This window comes from Neomonachus schauinslandi, chromosome 4, assembly GCF_002201575.2.
Source record: "Neomonachus schauinslandi chromosome 4, ASM220157v2, whole genome shotgun sequence".
NCBI classification, from domain to species: Eukaryota; Metazoa; Chordata; class Mammalia; order Carnivora; family Phocidae; genus Neomonachus; species Neomonachus schauinslandi.
Window position 1 is genome coordinate 129,923,927 of NC_058406.1, and position 11,179 is coordinate 129,935,105.

Genomic DNA, 11,179 nt, shown 5'->3' on the forward strand with positions numbered 1-11,179 from the left:
ATTCACTAGTCAGGGTTAGTCATGTCCTTATTTTCCCTCTCCCTCTGAACCTTTGCCCTGGATAAGGGGGAGTTGAATTTAGCTTTAAGGAGGGATTAGTAAGAAGAGAATGTGAATGTTGGTTTGACAGGTGGGGTGGGGGAGGCCATTGAAATCCAGGGGCTGACAACCACTTGAGCAGTTTCTTTTTCCCCATGCTCAAAACTCAGCTATGCTAGGCTTCCATTCTCCAAAATTTTGTAACAAAACTTAAGCCGTTTTGAGTGAGAATGTCTAGTAACAACTTTTTGGTGAATATGTTTTGTTTAGAATTTAGTATTTTCTAATGAAGGCGTGTTTAAAAATGTATCAGTGACTTCATTTTATTTACATATTAGAGTTAATTATTGAAATTCTTGATAAAAATTTACAAATGACAACTAATCTTTATTGTCTAAAGTGTGTTTCTTCAAGATGTGTAAAAAAAGCACATACAATTAAAATTACTGGATTAAGTAAATCAAAATGATTATTTTTTTTTCAAAGATTTTATTTATTTATTTGTGAGAGAGAGAATGAGAGACAGAGAGCACGAGAGGGAGGAGGGTCAGAGGGAGAAGCAGACTCCCCGCTGAGCAGGGACCCCCTCCCCCCCCCATGCGGGACTCGATCCCGGGACTCCAGGATCATGACCTGAGCTGAAGGCAGTCGCTTAACTGACTGAGCCACCCAGGCGCCCAATCAAAATGATTATTATTAGCACATTTGTAATAAAGCATTTGTAATGACTTAAGAAATTTATCCACAATAAACACAAAAGAAATATGGTTATAAGCTTTGCAGAATACTTGATGTCAAAAGAGGGAGAAAATTATAAAATTAATGGTCTTCACAACTTTGAAGGCAATTACTGAGTGCCAGATTCCGTGCTCAGTTCTTTACAAGCATTAATTCATTTAAATCTCATAATAACCCATGGGATTAATACTAGAATTATAACCTTTTTACAAAGAATAAAATCAGGTTTAAGACATTTATGTGCCCAAGATCATTCCAGGTAGAAGTGGTCTGGCTGGGATTCAAACCAGGTCTGTCTGACTGCAGGTGGTTCTCTTTATTACTGTCCTTTATTGGAGCAAGGATGAGCTTTCAAATGGGGGAAGGAAGCAGGCTGGGTAGAGAGCAGGCAGGGCTGGTGAAGGGGACTTTTCTTATTTTTTTAGAGTAGCTGGCCAGATGAATGGTGATGCTACTGTCTAGAATTAAAGAAATGGAGAAAGAAAAGTAAATTAGAGAGGTGGGAAGATAGGTTCACTAAGGAGAAGAAGATCCAGAAATATATCCCAGAGGAGATGTTCAGAAGGCAGTTGGGTAATACAGGTCGAAAACTAGGAATAAATTAGTCAGTAAGTAAATAATCCTTGATTTTCTCCTCTCTCTGGCAGCCATTCAGTAGTGCCTCCTATGGAGACTTGCATGGTGCACTCATTCCACCCGTGGTCCACTCTTGTCTTTATCTTCTCTAGGTTGCTCCCCCATGTGCATCCAGGACTGGCGGCTCATGCTGTCTTTGCCCCACACACTGTCCCGTCATTGTCTTGAGCAGGTTCATCCTGCCTCACAGTCCATTGTCTTTCCCAGTGCCATGACCTTTATCTTAAAGTCCTCAGACCCAGCCTGGACCTTACTTGGACCAAGATGTAGGCCAACTCTGAAAACTGGAAGTTTACAATCCTACTCTTTGACAACACTCTCTGGTCTTTCCCACTCACTGAACAAGCCATGGACTTGCCAGAGTCTCTACTCCTTCCATATGCTACGTGTCCTTTTAGTCCTTCTCTGCCTAAAGGCCATATCACACTGTGCTTTCCAAAATGACCTCCTGGTGCCCGCCCCATCCCTAATCTCATCCCTTGCTCCTAGGAAGCCCCTTCTGGAGGCAATCACGTGCTGTACCAGTTGCCATTGCAAACCCTGCGGGCAAGCCTCAGGTCAATCCCTACACACACACACACACACACACGCACGCACGCACGCACGCACCCCCCCCCCCACCATCTCTTCCCAGGCAACGTCCAGATGCCTGTCACCTGAGCCCCGCGCAGCCCCAGCTCTTTCCTATTGAGCAGAGGCCTTGTCTTCTCCCTCAAGAGGAGGAGAGCTAACCCAGGAACATCCTCCCTCTTTTTTCCTTTCTACAAAACTTAATCAATGGTTCTCATTTTCTTCCTTTCCCCACCCACTCCAGATATCTTTTTCCTCTCCTTGTTCTGGGTCAATTCCTCCTCTCATTTGAATATGCTGTAATTTCTTTTTTTCCATCCAACAACCATGTTCTTGTGTCCTCCACATAAAAACAGTCCTAATTTCTTGGTGCTGCTTTCACCTCAAGTCCTGTTTGTTCTTCTCGAAACTGCTGACCTCCTTGAAAGGGTATTACACTCATATAACCTATATATTCAAGTATCATACATATATATCATATACATTCACATATCCCACCTCTCATTCTCATGCCATTCGATTTGGGTTCTGTCCTCATTAGTCTGGTGAAGCTTATCTAGCCAGGAGGGACCTCCTAGCTGACAGATATAAGGGCATCTCTTCAGTTTCTTTCTTTCTTTTTTTTTTAAGGTAGTGTTTTTAAGATTTTATTTATTTGTCGGAAAGAGAGAGAGCATGCACACGTGCACGCACAAGCAAGGGGAACAGCAGAGGGAGAAGGACAAGCAGGCTCCCCGCTGAGCAAGGAGCCCAGTGTAGGACTTGATCCCAGGACCCTGGGATCATGACCTGAGCCGAAGGCAGACCCTTAACCGACTGAGCCACCCAGGTGCCCCATCTCTTCAGTTTCTATCCTCCTAGTGGCAGCTGTGAATTCGAAACTTGTGAGCACTCTCTCCCTCAGCTTCTGAAAAACCCATGTCTTTTACTTCTGCTCGCTCTCTTGTTCTCATTCCCTGTGTGTTCTTCTTCTTATCCCTTCCTAGTCTCCTTAATTTTAGGCTGGCTTTTGTGTTCTATGCATTAGCTTCTTAGTACCAGGATTTTGTATAATTGCTGGATACTTGTTGGCTTACCTTACGCAACTAGGCAATCCTGCCCTAAGGGCTAAGAGTCTAATTTAGAAATAGTCTAATTCAGATATAAAAACACCAGCTGAGCCTTTTTTTTTAAGTCTCAAGGGCAGTGCTTTGGTTTCTTCCCATGACTTGTCCCTTGTGGCTCTCTGCCTGCTCTTCCTAATGGGCAGAGATTAGCCTACGTGTCCAGTGATGAGGCTCAGGGAGGGCTTCAGGAAAGTTCTCACGATGACAAAGATCAAAACAGATTAAAGGGAGACTTAAAAGAGGCAGTAAGCTTGAAGACACAGAGTGGATTGCAGGTCTGTACTGAGGCCCCAGTACCCGAAGCAAAACGTAAAGTGTATGTGTGTGCACGCGTCTGTGTGCATGTATGTATGATTCCTGGGTTACGTTTGGAGACACATCTCTGAGAAGTATAAGGCTCAGACCTTGCTCCTAAGGGTATAAAGTATCTCTAAAGAGGCAGGAGATGAAAAAAGAAAAATAATTAAGGGACAAGGGAGACAGCTACAAGCAGCAAATAAGTGCCAAGGGTCCTAGGAGCTCAGAGGACAGAGGGGTTTTGTTGGCTATGATAGTTTGTAGGAAGCATGTGGGTAGAAGGGCTGTCCTTCCAATGTTGACATAGGATGACCTTTTTGCACGAAGAGCCACCCTCCAGAGGGAGGGAATGAAGGGAACCCATGCCTGTGATTGTGAGAAAAGGAGACCTCCTGGGACCTGCGGACACACGATGATGGGTGCAGCTCTCATGCTGCATCGAAGGTCAGAGTGCTTTATTCTGAAAATGAGAAGATACTGAGGCAACTCAACATTGGAAATAGCACAGTTGAAGCTGGCAAAGGAATATAAAGGCGTATTTGGAAGTGTTGTTTTTTTTGGTAAAGTTTTTATTTAAATTCCTATTAACGTAGAGTGAAATATTAGTTTCAGGTGTACAATATCGTGATTCAACACCGCTGCACCTCACCTGGGGCTCATGGGAGTGTTGGTATTAAGATGTTAAAAGTTGCGAAAATTGATGAGCTATCCTTTCGGTAACAAGTTGAATTAAGAAGGGAGGCACACAATTTGCGGAAAACACAGCTAAGGGGTAAGTAGCAGCTAAATGCGTTATAGCTGAAAGAGAGGGGAAAAAATCAATTAGGCAGTAAAAGAAAAGTAAGTTATAGTTGGAGAATGAATCGTTCCAAGAGCCCTGGAATGGGATTTGAAACAATAGCCAGCAGTAGGAAAGGCTGTCCTCTGACTGAATGACGCGGGGTTGGGGGGGATGTGTTATCCTTGCCAAGTGTTGTTGTTCCAATCCACAGCCTACCTCAATGGGCACACCTCAAAGCCTCATTGGATTCTTCAGATGCTGATTGCATTCCAGATAAAGCTTCAATTCCTCGTCCTCTCCTTAAACATGCCCTAGCATTTTTGTCATCTTTTGCATTTTACTTATGACTTCCACATGGCAAGCACTTTGTAAAGCTTACCAAGAAGTAGGAACACCCCATGGCATGGCCATACAGGGCACCGCTCCGATTCCCCTTACAGAGACCCTGCAGTGAGGAGGGTACTTGACAGCCAGCCTCCGGCTCCCACAACTTCAGGTCTGCTGTGGTGTTCACAACAAGGCCACATTCTGCCTGCGATGCTCCCTCCAAAGTAAAAGGCAAATGGCTGCATCTTGTGGCCTCTACTACAAAAAAGATAGCCCTCTTGGGTCCCGGAAGCAACACAGATCACACGAAACTGCTGCAGCCTATGTGATGAGAGCCATGGATGGAAGCTACCAGCTTTGAGAGGGCTCAGAGCAGGAAAGAGTTTTGCAGGAGGCTCAGGCTGTGCTGCAAACAGCCCTGCGTCTTGGGCCATATGATCAGGCAGATCCTTTCGTATGGGTGTTTGGTGTCAGTGGTGTGAAAAGATACAATAGGGAGATTATGGCAAGCTCCAGTGGAAGAGTCACCATACAGGTCTATGGGGGATCTGAAGCAAGGCTATATAATCTGCAAAAGAGAACTATCTCTCTTTTGAGAAATAGGTCCTGGTAAGTTGCTTGACCTTGATAGTAAAGGAATGCTTGACCATAGGACAACAACTGACCAGTCATCTAGAATTTCCTATTATAAGTGGGGTCTTGTTGAACCTGCCAAGACAAATTCAGAAGGACCCAAAGCAGTCTACTGTAGGTTGGACACGGTATATCCAGAATCAAGCTGAGTGGGAGCAGAGGACATGATAAGCTACCAGAGCAGGTTGCCCAGACCCCTATGTCCCCTAGTGTTGCAGTAAGCACCCCTTCCTTGGCTCTCACTTGTGGGAAGATTGAAATTCCATACAACAAGCTGAAAAAGGAAGAGAAGCCTCCACTTGGTTTATAGATGGACAGGCACAGTATGTGGATGAAGCTGAAAATGAATGGCGGCTGCACTTGGGAGTGGTCTTAAAAGCCTCTAGAGAGGGAAAATCTTCTTAAGGGGCAGGTTGTGAGTGGTAAACCTGGTCATCTGTTTTGTATGGAAGGAAGAGTGGCATGAGGTAGAAATGTATGTAGATTTTGGGGTAATGGCCAACAACCTGGCCATATAGTCAGAGGCCTGGAAGGAAAAGGACTGGAAGATTGGAGACATGAAGCTCTAGGGTAGAGGCATGGGAATGGGCATGACATGTGAAGAGTTTTGTGTTGCATGTCATCACCTTCCATTGGGGAGGCACTGAAAACCCAAGCAGACAAAAGGACTCAGCCAGTTGATGTCAGCCATCCTTCCTTGCCAACCATCCTAGATCTGGAACAAGGGACATGTGAACTTAGTGGCCTCAGTGGCAGAGATGGAGGTTATACATGGGCCCAACAGGAAGGACCCACATTTATCAAGGCCAGTTTAACAAATGCTGCCTCTGAATGTCCAACCTGCCAGCAACAGAGACTAGTCCTTGAGAATACCCATCATCTACTTGGTGACTATATATTGGGCCCCTTCCAGCCTGGAGGAGCCAGTGGTTTATCCTCTCCAGGGATAGACACCTATTCTGGGTATGGATTTACCTGTTCTGCCCCCAGAACCTCAGCCAGTATCACCACTATCCAGGAGCTTATGGGATACCTGATGCCCATCATGGAATTTCACATAACATCGCAAATGATCAGGTGATCTACTTCAGAATGAACGAGGTCCTAAAGTGAGCCCTGGCCATGGGATCCATTGGTCTTCTTGCATGCTGCATGCCTCTGTTATCTGTGAGGAGCCAGCCCCACAGAATGATGGAATGGTCTCCTAACGGCACAGCTGAAGTTCCAGTTTGCTGGTAATAATCTGCAGAGATTGAGTAGTGTCCTGCAGGATGCAGTATATTCACTCAATCAGCTTCCATGTAGCACAATATGCTCAGTAGGGTGAACCCATAGGCCCGGGAACTAAGCGGTGGATGCAAGAGTACTTCACTCAACATCATATCCGATGACCTATTCAGGGTCTTTGTTTCTCCTACCCGTGAAACTCCAGGCTCCGCAAGGTCTCTAGTGGGGAAGTAATTTTGTGAGAGGACAAAATGAGAGTCCTGTTGAAACTGCAAATTCTGAGCAGGAGGAGGCTTTCATACAATGGGGACAGAAGGGAAAATGTGTGGAACACAGGTGGTCCTTTGGGTACTTCCCAGTACTCCACTGATCCCTTGTAACTATGGATGCACGCTTTCAGCAACCCTGGTCTGAGAAGGGCGTAGCTTACCAAGGTTTGGACCCTCCAGGGATGAAGGTTTGGGTCACACCACCAGGCAAACCACCCAAACCTGCTGCTGTGGTAGCTCAGGGTAAGGGGGATTTAGAATGGTGAGAGGAAGAGGGAGAAGATAACTATTCACAGCCCCAAGACCTACCATAGTGACAGGGTTTCTTTTGTCGCACTGACTTCCCTTCCCTTCCCTAAGCTTTCCCCTAAGAAGAGAGCTCCCCAAATGTGCATGGAGAAGATGACATTTTTCAGTAGAAGGAGAGATGGTAGTGCCCTGGCTGTGTACTGCCAGATCTTCCTGCAAGAGAACTTGCTGCAAGGAGGGAGATTGCTCAGCAGCCTCCAGCTGCTGTAACTTTGGATCCCAGCAGCATTCATGCTGTGGCCATGCTCCACCTAGACTGTCACTAGCCAGTAACTGAGACCAGTGGGATTGCTAGTGCTGGACATTCCTCCTCAACACAGCCTCTGCCAGGCTGACATTTCCTGTGCTCCCTATCGACGGCTGAAACTTTCCAGGGCTACACTGCGGTCTGAGGCTTCTTTACCCAAGCCTCCTTCCTTCCCTCTTTCCTTTCATGGGTTTCACACCTGTGTTGTGACCTCTAAGCTTTCCCCACCTACTCCGGCTTCTTCTGGCCTCTATCCTTCATGTGTGTTCCCCCAGTAATTCTCTTGTATGTCTAATTTTGCCCCGGCATCTGCTTCTTAGAGGCCCTGAACTGACAGGTGAACTGATCATCCCAGTGATCTTTTAAAAATAAACATACACATGCACACACACATACTCACACACTTATTACAGGTGGGCCTTGGTCAAAGAAAGATGAGTGTCTGACTCCGAACTTAAAATTGAATTGAGATTCAGATTTCATGGCCTTTAAAAAAGAATGAGGAAGTTCTCTATGAACTGATACGGAAAAATCCCCAGGATCTATTAGCTGGAAAGAAGCGAAGTACAGAATAGTGTATGTAACATGCTGTATTTATCTTTATTTGTATGTGTGTAAAAACCTATAAAGATACAGAGAAAAATAAAGGGAGGGGGTGACAGTGCTCCCTGAAGAGCATTTTGATTTGCTTATATTTTGAACCTTGAAATTGTAATACCTATTGATAATTAAATTGTAATCAACCTTCGCATCTTAGCATGTTATCTTAAAAATCAATACTTTGTATGTGATGGACTAGAATCACATATTCTAGTTGGCATATGATGCAGTAACATGTGCAGTTCTGAGTGGACCTAATGAATTTTACGACCCTCAAAAACAGTGTCCCAAATGGAAAAAGACTGTCTGGGTAATCCAGATGGCATGAGTGATTTCTCACTCACCAGCCAATTGAATAATTCATAGGCTGTCTGCCTGACTGTGGCAGAGTGGACACCTAGAAACCTCCAGCTGTATGCTGGTGTGTCAGTCCTGCTGTGTTTGCTGCTCCAAAAGGTTTGCTACTTCTAGAAGGAAGTATGCCCCACCATTTTCTTCTTCAGTGTTAACAGCCTAGGCTAAATTATGCCTCATTTCCACACCTCAGATCCATAGTAAATATTCCTTTAGGACTGATACTTCATCAGAGTGCAGGTAAGAATCCCTTGGTAAACATTTTCAAAAGATGCTTGTTCAGGCTCTACCCTTCCCTCACAAAATCTCTGAGAGAAGCCCGATCACACACATTCTGAGAGCTTTCCCATGATCCCAATGTATTTATTTCTCTGATGAAAAATCATTTTTGTAGGGCAATTTTCAAAACTCCCCTCATGGCAATTACCAGGGGATACTTGTGAAATTATACACATGCCCAGGTCTCTCCCTTGGTGAATTCTGACTTAGTGGGTTTGAGTTGGGGCTCAGGAATCTGTATTTTTAATAAATACTCAGAGCGTTCTTCAGGGACACATTATTGTAGGGTATCCCTTCCCGTGGACTGCCTTACAGCCCATAAATTGATAAAACAAATTCAATGTTGCCTGACACTAGAGATCCTAACATTAGTTTGTCTTTCTTGCATGAATTCTCTTTTGGAATGCTTTGACAATTGAAAATAATATTCTCCTCGTCATTTTAAAAGCAAAATTCAGAAGTACTATGTAAGAGCATGTCTCCTGAGGAGAAGTGTACAGTAGACAGTGAGTACTTCTAAAATAAAGCAAGCCATGAATGGGGTGGCCTTGAAATCTAGACCTTAACAAAAATCTGATAACTCTAGACCAAATCAATTGGTGGACTTGTAAGTTCTCCATTCCTTCCCCAACATCTCTGGAGCATTGACTCAGGGAGTTATGCTGTCTTTAGGGATCACTGGCCTTGAGAGGCTTGTCTCCTTCATCCATCTTGGAGAAGCAGCAGGGCACAGGGTCTGGGCTAAGCTGGGAAGGCCTGAGGGTTACCATATAGCAAAGTATCCCAAGCCCCAGCTCCTGAGGTTTCCAGACAGTTTAGAATTATAGCCTTAATTCTGCTGGCAAGTTCCTTGTGGTCCTGGACTAGCTGGGCACTGTGGCGGCTGGACACACAGACCTGCCCCCTGCTCATTCCTGATTATTGGCACCTGGATTAGCTGGTTTTTCTGTTTGTCACTCCTGGGGGTTTAGAGCTCTGTTGAAATAGGAGGGCCTTAGGGTTAAACACACAGGAAGAATATGTGTTCAGAGGATCCTGGAACCACCTCTTTTAGATTTTTTTTTTTTTAATCATTATGTCAGTTAAATAAAAAAAAGCTATTATGTGAAAATGGTTTGGTGACTACTGAATCATACATATCTTAAGAGCCATTGTGTCTGAGCAATAACTGAATTTCACTAAAAAATAGCCTTTATAGTCACTTTCATACTGATTATAGTGTCTATTTTGTCTTTGATTAGGGTCCCATGAGGCTGGCTGTATGCAAGGGCTGTTTCAGCTTGAGGTTCTCTTTCATCTCAAAAGCCAAAATGTATCATTTTCCTCAAAATTTAATCATTCTTTGGATTGTCCCATGTTAATGTAGTCCATTAATTAAAAGACTTTAAAATGTTTACAGTTACTTAGTGATGTTAAGGTAATCTTCAGGTTTTCCTTTTGTTCATTTACTCAACACACACACACACACACATAGTGAGTGCCTTCTGAATGGAATTCTTTCTAATGGGTATGAAGTTATTAGTGACCTGCCCTCATGGAATGTACAGTCCACTGAGGTGGGGAGTGGATAGATACTCAGTCAATATATCGTTGAAAATTGTTGTATTATAGAAGAAAAAGTAATGCTACAGAAAGGAATATCAAATGACACTTCCATTTAGATTGTAAGGTGAGGGAAGGCCTCCCCATCCATCCATCCATCCATCCATCCATCCATCCATCCATCCACCCACCCATCCACTCATCCATCCATCATTCCAACAGATAATGCTCAGATACTTCCCTAACAAAGTGACATTTAAGCTAAGCTCTGAAGGATGAGTAGGAAATAGCCTGGAAAATATGTAGGAGATCAGCTGGAGAAGAGGAAACAACTGTGAGGTAGAGAAGAGCTTGGCACATAGAAGGGACTGAAACGGGACAATATGCTGAGGCTCACTGAGCAAGGGAGAAGATCTTGGTGAGAGATGATGGTGGGGAAGGAGGCAGGGAGGAGGGCCTGTTTGTGATCTTATTCTAAGAGGTCAGTAAGAAATGGTGACTATTTTATAACTTACCCCATAGCTGGGGGTAGGGCAGAGAAAAAAAAAAAAAGAGGAAGAAGGGTAGTATTGGAAAGAAAATATGAAATCGGTGCCAAACACCAGCCCCTCCTTGTTGATTGTGATACACACCCTGAAGCAAGACGTGACCCCCTCTTACTACAGACCAGTGTTTTTCAATCTTGAGAAATGCACAAATAGCTTTTGAAGGAAAACAAAAATTTCTCTAGACCTCCCTCCTACTGTGGTTTAAATAATTTTATTTTTATCTGAATGTGTGATCATTGTATATGTGTGCTTAAATATATAAAACCTAAAACAAGGTATACTTCTATATACTTCTAGCTTAGTTACAACATAAGCCAATATAAATTGAAAACAATATTGAAATTAACAACCTGAATTTAATGTGACAGATGATGTTTTGATGAATTGAAATCACTGCTTGCATTTTAAAAAATTAGAACACTTCCCACAGAGGCATAGCTTCTCCTGACTCAGCACATGCTGATGCCTTTGGAGACTCCTCTATGGGATCTATTAGGAAGCCTTTCCTTGTACAGTGTCCTGGCATACCATTTGACTATTGCTTGGTGGAGATGCCTCATTTACCATTAGGTCTGCCTCTCTTCTCATTAGTCAGAAATAATTAAAGTAGAAAGACTCAGTGCCAAAGTTAGCCTAAATGTTAATACAAGATCAGCCACTGAAACCAGTGATGGAAA